Genomic DNA, 19,680 nt, shown 5'->3' on the forward strand with positions numbered 1-19,680 from the left:
TTTTCAGTGATTCAATAATTCGCCCAAAGGAAAAGAAGATGTTAAATCACAGAAGTGAGACATCTGTGTATTTTACTTACTTTCTTGAGAAAAATAACATGAAATTAATTCTTTTAAGTAAATATTAATTTTTTAGCATTAGTGCTGCATCGGGCAAGCCCACACTGATAAAGAAATGGGAGTCGTGGAACAGGCTACATAATGCAGGATGCTGCTGAAGAGCAAGATCCAGGCCTTTTCATTGACATACAGCATAAGGGGGAGGAGAAAAAGGAAAGGGGAAGGAGATTAAAGAAATGGGAAGAATGCAGAATCAGGGGTTGTGAGTCTGCCCTCCAGGTACTTCTCATCTGCTTGATGACTGGTATTGTCATTGAGATCATGCCTAATTCCCCAGTCAAGCTTTCATTCTTATCAACAAGGCCTTCCATTGATCAGCTTCTGGGGTTCTTGGTTATACATCAGTCCTCAGCCCCCAGGGTGTTCCCAGTCATACCTCATGATGAATAGCCTTCCCAGTGTGATCCAGCTTTATGCTCTTGTTTGATTTGTGAAGGGCACCTTGCAGGGTTGGACTCTTGTACCTAACTGACTGGGCCATTCTGACCTTGCTTAGGATTTAACAAAATGGTGGCTGAACAGGCCACTTAGGAGTAGCAGACCCACAAGTTAGTACATGTTTTCATAGAGATTTAGGATTTTTTGCCTAAGTGCACTCTTTGTAGGCATTTGGAGGACAAGTGTTATATCTTACACCAAAAAAATGTTAAACCATGGAAGCGTGACACCTGTGTATTTTACTTTCTTTCTCGAGAAAAAGTAACTACAGAGTAACTCATTCAGGGCCTCCCTGGTGGCACAGGGGTTAAAGACAGCACTATCAAGTTATTACCAGTCACTGTGGCACAAGTTAGATCCCGGGCTGGCCAGGTAGCAACCCACATGGTGCAGCAGACCTCTCCTGTCTCTCTCCTCAGCAGTGTGTTTCAGTAGATCTGCCTGTTCTGCTCCCCACTCTCTGATGAATCCTCTCACCCCCTGCACCTCTGGCTTATACCCTAGTTCTTGTATGCATAAATAAATAAATCTTAAAAAAAAAAATGTTAAACCACAGAAGTGCGATAGCTGTGTATTTTTCTTTCTTGAAAAAAGTATCATATAGTAACTCTTTCAACTAAACATTAATTTTGGGGCCTCCCTGGTGGTGCATGGGGTTAAGACACAACCTATGAAGCTATCTGCAGCCACTGCAGCATGAGTTTGATCCCTGGCCAGGGAGCTACCCACATGGCGCAGCAGACCTCTCCTAACTCGCCCGCTGTTCCCCTCAGCAGTATATTTAAATCAATCTGCCTGTTCTGCTCCCCACTCTGTCTCTGATGAACCCTCTTACTCCTCACACCTCTGAACTGTACCCCAGATCTTATATGCATAAATAAATATTTAAAAAAAAGAAAAAAAAAACACATTAATTTCAGTGTTAGTGCCTGTTTTCTCAGTGATTAATTATATTTTCCCCAAAGCATTTTTTGGTGCATTTGGAGCACAAGTGTTTTTCCCTAAAACAAGATGATGTTAAACCACAGACGTGAGATATCTGTGTATTTACTTACTTTCTTGAGAAAAGTGACATACAAGTAAATCTTTCAACTGAACATTGAACTTTCAGAGTTAGAAGAAAGTTTCTTACAGAAATACCACATTTGCCCAAAGGCACTTTTGGAGGTATTTGTACAACTGATGTTTCTCATAATAAGAAATGTTCAAACTCAGAATGAGTTATCTGTGCACTTTACTTAGTTTCTTGAGAAAAATAACATACAGGTATCTCTTTCAACTAAACATTCAACTTTCAGTAATAGCACTGTTAGGGGGGAAGGATGTCCTGAGCTAATTCCATACAGGCTTTGTGGACTCTACCCCCACTCCAGACCAAAGCCATCAAGACACTGGAAATGACAAATCCATCATCACCAAAGGGAGGGTTGCTGGGTCCTGAGGGTGGAGTTAAGCTGCCAGGGTTGGTATAAAACCAAACACGTGGATCTTGGGGGGGGTCTCTTGGCTTCATGGCTCTTGGCTCTCAGCGTGCCATTGGGATTCTAGGTCGGCGGAACTGGTAAGATGCATTTAAGACTTTATCTCTCTCTTTTCTTCCTGAATTGTACATTTCCTCATTTCCCCTTCCCTTGTAAATAAGTCTTTTATTAACCTTTTGTGTGTGCCTGCAGTTGAGTATTAATAAGTCCCTTTTAAGCATGAGGGTGAGGACCCACAGTCAGGCAACCCATTTTATATTGGGGTTGCCCTGTAATAGTACCTGTTTTTAAGAGAAATACCATTTTCACACAAAAGCACTCCTTAAAGGCATTTGGAGACCAACTATTTTGTATTATAATGAGAATGTTAAAACACAAAATTATTATCTGTGTATTTTACTTACTTTCTTAAGAAAAGTAAAATACAATAACTCTTTGAATGAAATATTGAACTTTCAGAGTTAGTGCATATTTTCAGAGTCATTCAGATTTTTTTTGCCCAAAAGCACTACTTGGAGGCATTTGGAGTACAAGTGTATTTTCTTATACCAAGAGAATATTAAAATACAGAAGTGAGATATCTGTGTATTTTTCTTTCTTGAGAAAAGTCTTACATAAGTAACTCAACACTATATTGGACTTTCAGAGTTAGAACATATTTTCTTAGATAAACACCATGTTTGATCAAAAGGACTCTTTGGAGGCATTTGGACAAGAATTTTTTTTTATTCTTATAGAAAGACAATGTCAAAACACAAAAGTCAGTTTTCTGTATATGTTACTTACTTTCTGGAGAAAAGTCGAAGTACCTATTTCAACTAGCATTGAACTTTCACAATAGAACACTTTTTCATAGAGTAACACCACTCTTGGAGGCATTTGGAGAAGATGTGTTTTTCTCATAACAAGGGTGTGTTAAAACACAGAGGGAGGCGGAGCAACATGGCGGCGAGGAGACACTGCGAGTAAGATCTCCCATTAAAAAAAGTGAATAGGGAGGAAAAGCGGCAGGTCCCAGTGAGAACCGGGACACGGAAGATAAACGGGTGACTCCAGCAAACTACCAGAAGAAGAAAGTGGCCATAAAAGAGGACTAGAAGGGAGGGAAGCGCAGAACCCTGCTCCCCTCCCCCGCCCACCGAGGCGGCACTCTCCGACCGGCAGAGAGGAGGAAAACAACAAACCAAAACGGCCAACAAGAACAAACGACGCAGCAAGCGGGACTGTGCGTGGAAAGAACTATTGCAGCCACCACACCCCGTGAACGGGAGCTGAGGCGAACCCTGCAGGATCCGCCGCGGCGGTGAGCGAAGGGCTCCGGGCGCCATTAGAGAAGAACAAAGACTCCGGGAGACACGCACACAGCCCGGGCTGCCGGTAAGCTTGCGCGGAAAAGTGGCGCGCTCGGCGCGCTTGAAAAGCAAGTGCAGACCGGGATCGCAGCTGCCCAGGTCCCCGCGCCTGCGACCTAGGCTTGCGGGGAGACGACCTAGGCTTGCGGGGAGACACGTGGAGGTCCTCACTGACGTGAAGGTCCCTCCCTGGGTGAGCAGGACCAGGCGCCCAGGCACGGGAGCGGTGCAAAAGGCGCCATTCCCGCGCCACTGAACTGGGCTACAGCCCACGTCCTGGAACTGAGGGCTTTGAACTGAGACCCGGGGCACGAAAATTCGGGGCGTGGGTTCTCCACGACGGTGGGGCACAAGGCAGACACAGCACCCCAAAGCTGTTGAGGTGTACCCTACCATTCCCGCTCTGTTCCCTGTCCCACGGGGTGGGGGGAGGCGAAAAACAGCCCCCCAAGGACAATAGGAGAGATCTCTGGCGCCACCTAGCGACCAGGAAAAAAAAAGTCACTAACACCCCATAGAACAGGAAATTTCTTAAGACTGCTTGAAAAGGGCAGAAGGCTTCTGTAGGACCCAGTGGCCAGCCAGGAAGTTATTCCACGCCAGGCCCCTTCCGACCAGCAGTCTGAGCCCACAGAGGGAGCAGGCACCCACGTCCGGGGCAGACCGGGTGCGCAGAAGAGTGTGCCTGAAACCGGAGGCGCAGGGACTGCATCCCGCTTCGCCATTTGAGAACAGGGACATTTCTTCAGTAAAAACTGCCTAAAACCAGCAGAAAGCTCCCCCAGAAGACAGAGATGGCTCCTGGAAGAGCCAGAGGGGAGCTCTGACATCACCCAAGATGTCAGTCAGTCCGAGCAACACAGTGTCCCAACGCATACGACAAATTAGAAAACAGACAGTAGGGAGTAGAAGAACCACACGCAACCTAACAACTCCTCAGGAAAGAAGCACACCACAAAAAGAAAACCACTCCCCAGATTGCAACGACAGCAACTTGGAAGAACTTCTGAGCCTTCCAGAAAGAGAATTTAAAATTGCCATGATTAAAAAAGTGATAGATCAGAAGAAGGAAATTGAGTCCCTAAAGAGGGAAGTAAAAGAAATGCAGGAGATCAAAGAATTAATGGAGGAACTAAAGAACTCCGGGAAAAGCAAGGAAAGCAGAATAGATGAAATGGAAGAACGAATAAGTTCTCTTGAAGACACAGAAATAAAAAGAACCAAAACAGAAAAGGAAAGAGAAGTATGAAGGAAAAAGAATGAAGAAAGACTTCGGGAACTATCTGACTCCATGAGGAAAGGAAATATAAGAGTTATAGGAATCCCAGAAGGAGAGGAGAGAGATGTAGGAACAGAGAAAATATTCCAGGAGATAATTGAAGAGAACTTCCCAAATGCGAAGAAGGAGCTGAAAATTGATATACAACAAGCAAGAAGAACACCAAACTTCCACGATGAAAGGAAAAGCACAGCAAGACACATAATAGTAAAGCTCCCAAGAATCCAGGACAAGGAAAAAATAATGAAGCTGACAAGAGGGAAGAAACAGATAACATTCAAAGGAAAACCAATCAGGCTGACATCAGACTTCTCTGAAGAAACACTACGGGCAAGGAGAGAGTGGAGGGACATAGTCAACAGACTCCAAGAAAACAGATGCCAACCAAGAATACTCTATCCCGCAAAGCTCTCTTTCCTCCATGAAGAAAGAATATGGACCTTCCCAGACAAAGAGAAACTCTGGAATTTCATTACGAATAAACCCCCACTCCAAAAAATACTACAAGGAATCCTAAAGCCAGAACCTCAGAGGGACGAATAACAACGAAAGAAGACCAAAAAAAAAAAAAGTTATAAAAAGAATAAATAAAATCAAAGGAAAGACAAACATAATGGCAAATACAGATGCTAACATATCAATATTAACTCTAAATGTAAATGGACTAAACTCTTCAATAAAAAGACACAGAGTTGCAGCCTGGATTAAGAAACAAAACCCAACCTTTTGCTGTCTCCAGGAAACACATTTAGCTACAAAAGATAAAAATAGGCTCAAAGTCAAAGGATGGAAAACAATCCTACAAGCAAATGGGCCAAAAAAGAAAGCAGGAACAGCTATACTTATATCAGATAAAACAGACTTCAAACTCAAAAAAATAAAAAGAGACCCCAATGGTCACTACATTATGATCAAGGGGACAATACTTCAAGAAGAAATAACACTCATTAACATATACTCACCAAACGAAAGAGCACCAAAATATATCAGACAACTGTTGTCCTCTCTGAAAACAGACATCAGAGAAAACACATACGTAGTGGGAGACTTCAACACACCACTATCAACAATGGATAGATCAACAAGACAAAAAATAAGTAAAGAAACTAAAGCTCTAAATAAGGACCTAGAGCATTTGGGCTTAACAGACATCTATAGAACACTAAACCCAAAAAAAATGGAGTACACATTTTTCTCAAGCGCACATGGATCATTCTCCAGGATCGATCACATACTGGGGCACAAGACAAACATCAACAGATACACCAAGATTGAAATCATACCAACCATCTTTTCTGACCACGAAGGCATCAAACTAGAAATAAATCATAAAAAGAAGGCAAGGAACTATCCTACCTCATGGAGATTAAAAGCCACACTACTGGAAGACCACTGGACTAATGAGGAGATCAAAGAGGAAATTAAAAAATTCTTTGAATTGAATGACAAGGAGGACACCAATATCCTAAATGTATGGGATGCAGCAAAAGCAGTAATAAGAGGAAAATATATAGCAATAGAAGCTCACATCAAAAACCAAGAAAGAACTCAAAGAAACAACCTAATCTCGAAGCTCAAAGATCTAGAAAAAGAACAACAAAAAAACCCCAAAGCCAGTAGAAGAAAAGAAATAATAAAAACCAAAGCAGAAATAAATGAAATTGAAACTAAAAAAACAATCTAAAAGATCAATGAAACCAAGAGCTGGTTCTTTGAAAAAATAAATAAAATAGACAAACCCCTAGACAGGCTCACAAAGGAAAAAAGGGAGAAAGCACAAATACACAGGATCATAAATGAAAGAGGAGAAATCACAACGGACACAGCAGAAATCAAAAGAATAATCAGTAACTACTATGAACAGTTATATGGAAACAAGTTCAACAATCTAGAGGAGATGGACAAATTCCTACAACTCTACAATCACCCAAAGCTAGATAAAGAAGAAATAGAACACCTAAACAGACCAATTACAAGCAGCGAAATTGAAATGGTAATCAAAAACCTCCCCAAAAACAAAAGCCCAGGGCCTGATGGATTTACAAATGAATTCTACCAAACATTCAGAGACGAATTAGTGCCTATCCTTCACAAACTCTTCCAAAAAATTGAGAAGGAAGGGACAATACCAAACACGTTCTATGAAGCCAATATTACACTAATACCAAAACCGAATAAGGACAACACAAAAAAGGAAAACTACAGGCCAATCTCCCTAATGAACACTGATGCAAAAATTCTCAATAAAATTTTAGCTATCAGAATCCAACAATGTATCCATAAGATAATTCACCACGACCAAGTTGGATTCATTCCAGGGGCACAAGGATGGTTCAACATCCGAAAATCAATCAACGTTATCCAACACATCAACAAAAAGAAATATAAAAACCATATGATAATATCAATAGATGCTGAGAAAGCTTTCGACAAAGTGCAACACCCATTCATGATAAAAGCCCTTGAAATTCTTGGGATACAAGGAACATACCTCAACATCATAAAGGCCATCTATGACAAGCCAACAGCCAGTATCATTCTCAATGGTGAAAAGCTGAAAGCAATTCCATTAAGATCTGGAACAAGACAAGGATGTCCACTCTCACCACTGCTTTTCAATATAATACTGTAAGTCCTAGCCAGAGCAATAAGACAAGAGAAAGACATCCAAGGAATCCAAATAGGAAAAGAAGAAGTCAAACTATCACTATTTGCAGATGATATGATAATATACATAGAGAACCCCAAAATCTCCACAGAAAAACTAATTCAACTCATCAATCAATTCAGTAAAGTGGCAGGATACAAAATCAACACGCAAAAGTCAGTAGCCTTCCTATACACAAACAATAAATCTGAAGAAGAAGAAATCAAAAAAACCACCCCTTTTATTATTGAAACAAAAAAAATCAAATATTTGGGAATAAATCTAACAAAAGAGGTAAAGGACCTATGCAAAGAAAACTATAAAACACTGTTAAAAGAAATAGAAGAAGACACAAAGAAATGGAAAGACATCCCCTGCTCATGGATTGGAAGAATAAACATTATTAAAATGGCCATCCTACCAAAAGCAATATACAGATTCAATGCTATTCCAATCAAAATCTCAATGGCATTCTTCAAAGAAATAGAACAATTATTGATGAAATTCATATGGAATCACCAAAAACCCCGAATAGCCAAAGCTCTACTGAAAAAAAAAGAAGGAAATGGAGGCATCACACTCCCAGACTTCAAACTATACTACAAAGCCATAATCATCAAAACTGCATGGTATTGGAACAAGAACAGACATACAGACCAATGGAATCGAATAGAAAATCCAGAAATAAACCCACAGATTTATGGTCAACTAATCTTTGACAAAGGAGCAAAGACTATGCATTGGAGCAAAGAAAGTTTGTTCAATAAATGGTGCTGGGAAAACTGGGTCACATGCAAAATAATGAAGCTTGACCACTACCTCACACCATACACAAAAATCAACTCAAAATGGATTAAAGAACTAGACATAAGACCTGAAACCATAAAATACATAGAAGGAAATATAGGCGAAACACTACGGGATTTGCACATCAAAGACATCTTTACAGACACATCACCCAAAGCAGTGATAGTGAAGAGAAAGATAAACAGCTGGGACTACATCAAATTAAAGAGCTTCTGCACAGCAAAAGAGACAATAACAAAAACAAAGAGAAACCCCACCAACTGGGAGAACATTTTTGCACCCAACACTAATGATGAAGGACTGATCACAAAAATCTGCAAAGAGCTGATGAGACTCAGCAATAACAAAGAAAATAATCCAGTCAAAAAATGGGCAGAAGAGCTAAAAAGAAACTTCTCTGAAGAGGAAATGCAAATGGCCAACAGGCATATGAAAAAATGTTCAACATCACTTGTAATCAGGGAAATGCAAATCAAAACTACCATGAGATACCATCTCACACCAGTGAGAATGGCACATATTAAAAAAACTAGCAACAACAAATGTTGGCGAGGGTGTGGAGAAAAAGGAACTCTTCTGCACTGTTGGTGGGAGTGCAAACTGGTCCAACCACTATGGAGAGCTGTGTGGAGATTTCTGGACCTACTAAACATAGAGCTTCCATATGATCCAGCAATTCCACTCCTAGGTATTTACCCAAAGGACACAGAAACATCAATTCCAAAGAGCACCTGCACCCCTATGTTTATAGCAGCACTGTTTACAATAGCTAAGCTTTGGAAACAACCCAAATGCCCAAAAATAGATGACTGGATCAAGAAGATGTGGTACATATATACCATGGAATATTACTCAGCATTCAAAAAAGATAAACACATGCAATTTGCAGCAACATGGATGGCGCTGGAAGGGATCATGCTCAGTGAAATAAGCCAAAAAGAAAAAGAAAAATACCGGATGGTCTCACTCATAGCAGGAATCTAGAAAACGTAAATAAGGGACCAGGAAAATGAATATAAGAAAGTGAAAATCAAAATCAACAAAAAACTATGAACCAGAGACACTTTTTGGGGGGTGGGGGGCGGGAGGGGAAGGATTGGGGTCAGAATGGGGCGTTTGCAATTGTATGGGGGAATATAAAAATAAAATTTAATATAAAAAAAAAACACACAGAGGGATATCTATGTATATGTTTCTTAGTTTCTGGAGCAAAGTCGAATATATGTAAATCTTTTGACTAGCATTGAATTCTCACAGTTATAACAAGAGATACAATACTTTTGCCCAAAAGTACTCTTTGGAGGAATTTGTAGAAGATGTGTTTTTCTCATAACAAGAGTGTGTTAAAACACAGAAGTCAGGTAGCTGTATACATTACTTACTTTCTGGAGAAAGCCATATATAAGTAATTCTGTCAACTAACATTGAACTTTCACAGTTAGAACATGTTTTCATAGAGAAATACCACTTTCACCCAAAAACACTCTTTTGAGGATTTAGAGAATGAGTGATTTTTCTCATAAAAAGAGAATGCTAAAACACAGGAGTTTTCTGTATATGTTACTTATTTTCTGGAGAAAAGTCAGAAACTATTAGTAACTCTAAGAAGCTATATGTAATTCTTTTAAATAATATTGAACTTTTGGTGTTAGGACAAGTTTTCATAGAGAAACTCCACTTTTGCCCAGAAGCACGGTTTGAAGGCTTTTGGAGTATAGGTGATTTTTGTCATAAAAGAGTATTTAACACACAGAAGTGAATTACCTATATATGTTTCTTACTTTTTGGAGAAATGTCAAATATAAGCTACTCTTTCAACTAACATTGAACTTTCGCACTTATAACAAGTTTTCTTTGAGAAACACCACTTTTGCCCCAAAACACTATTGGAGGCATTTGAAGTTTTTTTTTTTTTTTTTCTCTCATAACATGAGTATGTTAAAACACAGAAATGAGATGTCTCTATGTTACTTGCTTTCTGGAGAAAAGTCACATACATATAATTCTTTCTATTGAATGTTGAGCTTTCAGAGTTAGTTTATATTTTCAGATGTTTTAACATTTTCACCCAAACGCAATCTTTGGAAGATTTGGAGAACAATTGATTTTTGTCATAAAAAGAGTATGTCCACACACAGATGTGCTATGTTATGTTGTATGTTATCTGTAAATGTTACTAACTTTCTGGAGAAAAGTCACATATAAGTAAATCTTTGAACTAACATTGATCTTCCGCAGTTAGAACTACTTTTCTTAGAGAAACACTTTTAGCAAAAGCACTCTTTAGAAGCATTTGGAAAACAAGTGTTTCTCATAAAAGGAAAATGTCAAAAGACAGAAGTGAGATATCACTTAATTTCTGGAGAAAATACACATACAAGTAAACATTGAACTTTAATATTTTGCAATGTTATCAGGGTGATTTTGCATTTTTGCCCAAAAGCACTCTTTGGAGGCATTTGGAGAACAAGTGTTTAATTTTATTACAAGAGAATGTTAAAACACAGAAGTGGGATATCTGTCTAGGTACTTATCTTCTGGAGAAAAGTCACTGACATGTTTGTCATTCAAATAAACATTGAACTTCCAGATTTAGTAACTGTTTTCTTAGACAAACACCATTTTTGTCCAAAATCACTTTTTTTTAAAGATTTATTTATTATTTATACTTAATTTATATTTATATATTTATTTATATATTTATATATATTTATTATATTTATATATTTATATTTATATTTATATCTTCTTTTAAAGATTTATTTATTATTTATACAAGCACTGGGTACAGTCAGAAGCGCGGGAGGGTGAGAGAATTCACTAGAGCCAGAGTGGGGAGCAGAGCAGGCAGAAGGACCAAAGTACACTGCTGAGGGGAGCAGCGGGCGGCAGGAGAGGTCTACACGCCATGCGGGACCCTCTTCCGGTGGCCGCGGAGCAGCTGGGGATCGAACCAGCGCTGCCGAGGCTGCGGGCAGCTTCGCAACCTAGCGCTCAACCGCGGCGCCACTGGGGAGGCCCCAAAATCACTTTTTACTAGCATTCTGAGAACAATATTTTTTTCTGTAAACAATAGAATGCTAAAACACAGAAATGAGATATTTGACGATGCTACTTATTTTCTGCAGAAAAGTCACGACAAATATGTTGTTCCATAAACACTGAACTTTCAAAGTTACTACATATTTTCTTAGAGAATCACCACTTTCACGCAAAAGTACTATTCACATGCATTCTGAGGGCAAGTGTTTTTTTCTGAAAGCAAGAGAATTTTAAAACACAGAAGTCAAATATCTATGTTATTGACTTTCTCGTGGAAGGTACATTTTTTTGCCATTCAAAGTAACTGCCATTCAACTAAACATTAAACTTTTAGGATTAGTATATATTTCTTAGAAAAAACACCACTTTCATACATAAGCAATCTTTGCAAGAATTGCGAGAACAAGTGTTTTTTTTTCTGAAAACAAGAGAATGTTAAAACACAGAGTTGACATATCTTACAATGTTACTTGCTTTCTGGAGAAAAGTCATTGACAAGTAAGTCTTTCATGTAAACTTTTAGCTTTAGTACTGATTATCAGATGCCCTTGAGGTCACAGTATCCTGGCTTGGTGAACATCAACAGCATCAGGACACGCACCAAACTTAGTTGTGATGCTGAGTATTGCTCAATATGCATTGTTACTCTTACACATCCTCTTGGGAAGACATCTAACAGTGCCTTCAGTTTATTAGAGTAAATAAGTCTCTCTATGGAATGGTGCATGTCTATGAAAATCTGGCAAAAAGCAAAGAGACAACAAACTAAATATGTAGAAAAAGGGTAATGGCAAAGGATAGTTTGTTTGATAACTAAGTATGTTTTATTTGATGTGGTTGTCTTATTTATTATTATTTTTGCTGAGGAAAATGACTGTTCAATAAGACTGCAGTGCACATTCTATTTTCAGAGTTGTAAGATGATACTATAGGGAAATGCTCATATTGCTTCAATACAGTAGAGAAAACTGATGTGGAAAATAATTGGTGTCCTACTTTGAAAGATAATAGGAAAAGAAAGTAGTTTTATATGTGAATATGTAAGTTACTTTGGTGAGAAAAGTTTCTACAATGTAAGACTTAACATTTCACATATAGTTTAAGATTCGAATAAGTTTCTCTGGGGAGAGGTCCATTTCTGTCAACAACTAGGCAAAAATTTAAATGAACAGAAAATAAACTTATAGAATAAGGAAAATGGTAAATGACAGTTGTTTGATATCAGAATATGTGTTTTACCTTTCTGAAGAGAATGGCTGCCCTATAAGGCTTTGCAATACATGTTCTATTTTCATAGTTTTAAAAAGTTAATATAGTGAAATGTTCTTATTGTTTCAATACAGTAGCAAAAACTAATGTGGAAAAAAGACTTTCACAGTTTGAAAGGTAACAGGAAAAGACAGTGCTTTGACATCTGAGATTATTATAAATTACTTTGGTTAGGGCCTCCCTGGTGGTGCAGGTGGTTGAGCGCAGTGCTGTGGAGCTGTCTGTAGCCTTTGCAGTGCAGGCTCGATCCTGGCCAGCTGGCAAGATACCCACATGGTGTGGCAGACCTCTCCTGTTGTGTCTGCTGCTCCCCTCAACAGTGTATTTCAGTCTGCCTGTTCTCTTCCCCGCTTTGTCTCTGGTGAATCCTCTCACTTTTCCACACATTTGGCCTATACCCTGGTTCTTGTATAAATAAATAAATAAATAAATAAATAAATCTCTAAAAAAATAAATTCCTTTGGTTAAAAGGGTCTCTATACTGTAAGTCTTTACAGTTTGCCTGTAGTTTAAGAGCTTGAATAAGTTTCTCTGGGGGGGAAGGTGCATTTCTAAAATAAACTAGTGAAAAGCTAAGAGATCATTAATTGAATTTACAGAAAAATGTTATGGGAAAAGAATTTTTTCCTGTTGAGGAAAGTAACTCCATTCAAATTTTGCAATGCACTTTCTACTTTCAGAGCTGTAAGAAGATATAATAGAGAAATGTTCATATGCTCAACTACAGTGAGAAAAACTAATGTGAAAAACAAATGTTGTTACACCTTGAAATTTAATGGAAAAAGACAATATTTGACATCTGAATATATGTTACTTTGCTGAGAAATACCTCTACAAAATAAGTCTTCACATTTCACCTATATTTAAAGTTTTAATAAGTTTCTATTGAGAAAGTTGCATTACTATAATAAAACAGGCAAAGAACTAAATGAACACAAACTGAAGTTACAGAAAAAGATCAATGGTAAAGATAGTTGTCTGATATGTGAATTTTAAGAAGATATAATAGAGAAGATATAATAGAAGATATAATAGAGAAATGTTCATATGCTCAAATACAGTAACAAAAACTAATGTGAAAAACAATCATTAGCATAGATTGAAGGTAACAGGAAAAGTTAGATTTTTGAATATGTAATTTACTTTGGTGAGAAAAGTCTCTGCAAAGTCTTTATATAGGTTATAGGTTTCTATAGAGAAAAGTTCATCTCATAATAAACTAGTCAAAAAGTTAAGTGAACACAAACAGAAGTAACAATAAATGTATTGGTAAAGGAAAGTTGTTTGATATTTGAATATATATTTTACTATGCTGAAGAATGTGACTGCCCATTAAGATTTTCAAGTACTGTCATTCTGTGCAGTGCCAACTGTTATGGTGTGTCCCACACCCTGGATCCTGTGCCCAGCTCTCAGTTCCAGAATGGGGTCTTGCTCCATGCCTCATTTCCCTTCTCACCCCCTTTTGTGTGGTCCACCCCTTATCAGAGCCTGTGAGTGGTTTTGGGATCCCTGGCTTCCAACTGTCAGGAAGTTGGTGATTTTGTTCTGATCACTAGGTGGTGCCAGAAATCTTTTTTAGTATCCTTCCAGAACTGTGCTTTTTCCCTGAGGGTCTCGGGAGAGCAGAGCAGGGGTTAGCATGGAGTGCCTCAATGGTGTGGAGTACTGTGTCTGCCCTGTGCCCTACCATTGTGGGGATCCCACTCCCCAAATTTCATTCCCCAGTTTTCAGTTCTGAAGCCCTCAGATCCAGGACTGGCTGGTAGTCCAATTCAATGCCCACAGAAATGGCGCCTTTTGCACCCTGCTCCCATCCCAAGAGCCTGGTTTTGATTACCCAGTGAGGGTCATTCACCTCAGTGATGGCTCCCGTGCATCTCCCCTCAATTCTAGGTCGTGGGCATGTGGACCTGGGCAGCCATGATCCGTGTATGCTTTTTGAGTGCTCCCACGCTTTTCCACACACACTTACCAGCTGGGCTTTGGCTATTTGCAGGTCTATCTGTGGCGTCCTTATCTTCCTCAAATGGCACCGAGTTTGTGATTACCTGGAGTCATTCGCTCACCTCTGTGGTGATTCCCTTGTGGTTCTCCACAGTAACTGGTCGTGGGGTGTGGTGCCTGCAACAGTTTCTTTCCCCTCATTGTCCTGCTTGATCTCTAGTTTGTTCTTCATTTTGGATCGGAAAGCCCTATGATTGAAAAGGAGAGCACAGAATTAAGGGCGTGGGATCCACACAGCTGTGGGCATAGCACCAGGTATACATGGGGCAGACACAGCCCCTGTGTTGAGGTGCTCCCCCCCTGCTCCTCATTTCTCAGAGAACTACAGGGAATAAGCACAGGTTGGCAAGTACAGGTCTCTGGTGCCACCTAGTGACCAGAGCAAAATCATCAACTAGCTAATTCCCTGCTGGAACTGAGTAAATACAGAGGAAGGGAACTAAAAGAGACAGTGCCCAGCAACACAGCCACAACATCAACACCTGGTGGAGTTTTAGCCTAATAGTGCTGGACTCGGTATGGTAAACAATTCCGACACCTCTAAGGACCAATACAAAGAGATGACTGCCAATATCAGTGGCACACCATCCTAACACAGAGAACTAATTAGAAAGCAAACAGCAAGGAGAAAGAAAAATATACATAACCAAGTAAGCCCACATGGTAAGGACACACCACAAAAAGAAAGAGTCACCAGAACTCAACAAAGACATGGAAGAACTTCTCTGCCTGTCACATAGAGAATTTAGAATCATTATGATTAAAAAGTATAAAGAAAACAAAGGACAAATAATGAGACAAGTAATCAATGAACTGGAAAATGAAAATGAGACCTTAAGAAAGGAAATAAAAGAAATGCAGGAGATTAAAAGATTACTGGAGGAGATAAAGAACTCTGGGAAAAGCAATGAAAACAAAATTGAGAAAATGGAAGTATGGATCAGTACTTTCAAAGATACAGAAATAAAATGAACCAAAAGAGAAAAGGAGAGAGAAGTTCAAAGGAAGAAGAATGAGGACACTCTGACAATTGTCAGACTCCATGAAGAGAGGAAAAATAAGAGTTTTATAGGCATTCCAGAAGGTGATGAGAGAGACAAAGGAACTGAGAAATTATTCAAGGAGATAACTGAAGAAAACTTCCCAAGCATGAAAAAGGAGACAAATATAAACATACAGAAAGTGAGAAGAACACCCAATTACCACAATGAAAAGGAAACTACAGCAAGACACATAATAGTAAAGCTTGCAAGAGTCCAAGACAAGGAAAAAATAATGAAACTGGCAAGGGGGAAGAAACAGATAACTTATAAGGGAAAATCAATCAGATTTACATCAGACCTCTCCAAAGAAACACTACGGAGAAGAAAAGACTAAGTAACACTTTCAACAAACTTCAAGACAGCAAATGCCAATGAAGAATACCTTAACCTGAAAATCTCTCCTTCATCTATGAAGAAAAATTAAGGACCTTCTCAGACAAACAGAAACTCCAGAAATTCTTTAAATTAACGCCCCCCTCCAAAAAATTCAACAAGAAGACCCAACGCCAAAACCAACAGAGGAATGAACAAGAAGAACAGAATAAAGCAAGGAATAAAATCACAAAAAAGACAAACAAAATGGCAAATACAGATGCCAGCATATCAATATTAACTCTAAATATAAATGGACTGAACTCATCGATAAAAAGACACAGAGTGGCAGGCTGGATTAAAAAATAAAATCCAACCTTCGGCTGTCTCCAGGAAATACATTTAACTACAAAAGATAAATACAGACTGAAAGAAAATGGTTAGAATATAATCTTACAAGCAAATGAAACAGAAAAGAAGGCAGGAACAGCAATACTTACATCAGAAGAAATAGACTTCAAATTAAAAAAGGTAAAAAGAGACAGGACACTACATTATGATCAAGGGGACACTATATCAGAAAGATATAACAACCAGCAACATATACTCACCAAATGCAGGGGCACCAAAATATATTAGACAATTATTATCAGCTCTGAAAACAGACATTAAAGAAAATACATATATAGTGGGAGACTTCAACACCCCACTCTCATCAATGGACAGATCAATGAGACAAAAAATTAACAAGACACTAGGGCCCTAAACAAAAATATAGAACTCATGGGCCTAACAGGCATCTATAGGAAACTGCACCCAAAAAATGCAGAGTACACATTTTTCTCAAGCACACAGAGATCATTTTCCAGAATCAATCACATACTGGGCCACAAGACAAACATCAACAGATACATGAAGTTCAAAATCACTCCAACTTCTTCTCTGGTCATAAAGGCATCAAACTTGAAATAAATCATGCAAAGAAAACAAGGAACCCTCCCACTTCATGGAGATTGAATTCCACACTACTGGAAGGCCACTGGACTAATGAGGAGATCAAAGAAGAAATTAAATAATACTTTGTGTTGAAAGACAATGATGACACCAATTTCCAGAATGTATGGGATGCAGCAAAAGCAGTAATAAGAGGAAAATATATAGCAATACAGGCTTACATCAACAAACAAGAAAGAACCCAAAGAAACAACCTAATTTCACATCTCAAAGAACTAGAAAAAGAACAACAAAAAACCCCTAAAGCCAGTAGAAGAAAGGAAATAATAAATATCAATGCAGAAATACATGAATTAGAAATTAAAAAAACAATCCAAAAGATTAATGAAACCAAAAGTTGGTTCTTTGAAAAAATAAACAAAATAGACAAACCTCTAGCAAGGCTCACAAAGAAAAAATGGGAGAAAACACATATAAATAGGATTCTAAATGAAAGAGGAGAAATCACAACAGATTCAGCAGAAATCAAAAGAATAATCAGAGATCATGAAGAAAGAATAAGGACCTTCCCAGACAAACAGAAACTCTGGAATTTCATTACGACTAAGCCCCCACTCCAAAAAATACTACAAGGAGTCCTAAAGACAGAACCAACAGAGGGATGAATAACAACGAAAGAAGGCCCCTCAAAAAAAGTTATTAAAAGAATAAATAAAACCAGAGGAAAGACAAACACAATGGCAAATACAGATGCTAACATATCAATATTAACTCTAAATGTAAATGGACTAAACTCTTCAATAAAAAGACACAGAGTTGCAGGCTGGATTGAGAAACAAAACCCACACTTCTGCTGTCCTCAGGAAACATATTTAACTACAAAAGATAAAAATAGACTCAAAGTTAAAGGATGGAAAACAATCCTACAAGCAAATGGACCAAAAAAGAAAGCAGGAACAGCTATACTTATATCAGATAAAACAGACTTCAAACTCAAAAAGGTAAAAAGAGACCCCAACGGTCACTACATTATGATCAAGGGGACAATACTTCAAGGAGAAATAACACTCATTAACATATACTCACCAAATGAAGGAGCACCAAAATAAATCAGACAACTATTATCGTCTTTCAAAACAGACATCAGAGAAAACACATATGTAGTAGGAGATTTCAACACACCACTATCAACAATGGATAGATCAACGAGACAAAAAAATAAGTAAAGACACTAAAGCTCTAAATAAGGATCTAGAGCGCTTGGGCTTAACAGACATCTACAGAACACTAAACCCAAAAAAAATCTGAGTGCACATTTTTCTCAAGTACACATGGATCACTCTCCAGGATCGATCACATATTGGGACACAAGACAAACATCAACAGATACACCAAGATTGAAATCATACCAACCATCTTCTCTGACCATGATGGCATGAAACTAGAAATAAAACATAAAAAGAAGGCAAGGAACTCTCTTACCTCATGGAGATTGAAACCCACACTACTGGAAGACCACTGGACTACTGAGGAGATCAAAGAAGAAATTAAATGATTCTTTGGGTTGAATGATAAGGAGGACATCAATTTCCTAATGTATGGGATGCAGCAAAAGCAGTAATAAGAGGAAAATATATAGCAATAGAGGCTCACATCAAGAAACAAGAAAGAACTCAAAGAAACAACCTAATCTCAAAGCTCAAAGAACTAGAAAAAGAAGAATAAAAAACCGTAAAACCAGTAGAAGAAAAGAAATAATGAAAACCAATGCAGAAATAAATGAAATTGAAACTAAAAAAAAATCCAAAAGATCATTGAAATCAAAAGCTGGTTCTTCAAAAAAAAAAATAAAATAGACAAACCCCTAGCCAGGATCACAGAGGAAAAATGGGAGAAAGCACAAATAAACAGGATCACAAATGAGAGAGAAGAAATCACAACAGACACACACAAATCAAAAGAATAATCAGAGACTACTATTAATAGTTATATGGAAACAAGTTCAACAATCTAGAGGAGATGGACAAATTCCTACAACTCTACAATCACCCAAAGCTAGATAAAGAAGAAATAGGACACCTAAACAGACCAATTACAAGCAGCGAAATTGAAATGGTAATCAAAAACCTCCCCAATAACAAAAGCCCAGGACCTGATGGATTTACAACTGAATTCTACCAAACATCAGAGATGAATTAGTGCCTATCCTTCACAAACTCTTCCAAAAAATTGAGAAGGGATAATACCAAACACGTTCTATGAAGCCAACATTACACTCATACCAAAACTGAACAAGTACAACACCAAAAAAGAAAACGACAGGCCAATCTCTCTAATGAACACTGATGCAAAAATCCTCAATAATATTTTAGCTATCAGAATCCAACAAAGTATTCATAAGATAATTTACCACGACCAAGTAGGATTCATTCCAGGGACACAAGGATGGTTCAACATCCAAAAATCAATCAACATCATCCAACACATCAACAAAAAGAAATGTAAAAACCATATGATAATATCCATAGATGCTGAGAAAACATTCAACAAAGTACAACACCCATTTATGATAAAGGCCCTTGAAACCCTCAGTATACAAGGAACGTACCTCAACATCATACAGGCCATATATGACAAGCAAACAGCCAATATCATTCTCAATGGTGAAAAGCTGAAAGCATTCCCATTAAGATCTGGATCAAGACAAGGATGTCCACTCTCACCACTGCTTTTCAATATAATACTGGAAGTCCCAGTCAGAGCAATAAGACAAGAGAAAGACATATAAGGAATCCAAATAGGAAAAGAAGAAGTCAAACTATCACTATTTGCAGATGATATGATAATATACATAGAGAACCCCAAAAACTCTATAGAAAAACTAATTCAACTAATCAATCAGTTTAGTAAAGTGGCAGGATACAAAACC

Source organism: Talpa occidentalis, unplaced genomic scaffold, assembly GCF_014898055.3.
Source record: "Talpa occidentalis isolate TD23 unplaced genomic scaffold, MPIMG_talOcc4v2.1 talOcc4.14, whole genome shotgun sequence".
NCBI lineage: Eukaryota > Metazoa > Chordata > Mammalia > Eulipotyphla > Talpidae > Talpa > Talpa occidentalis.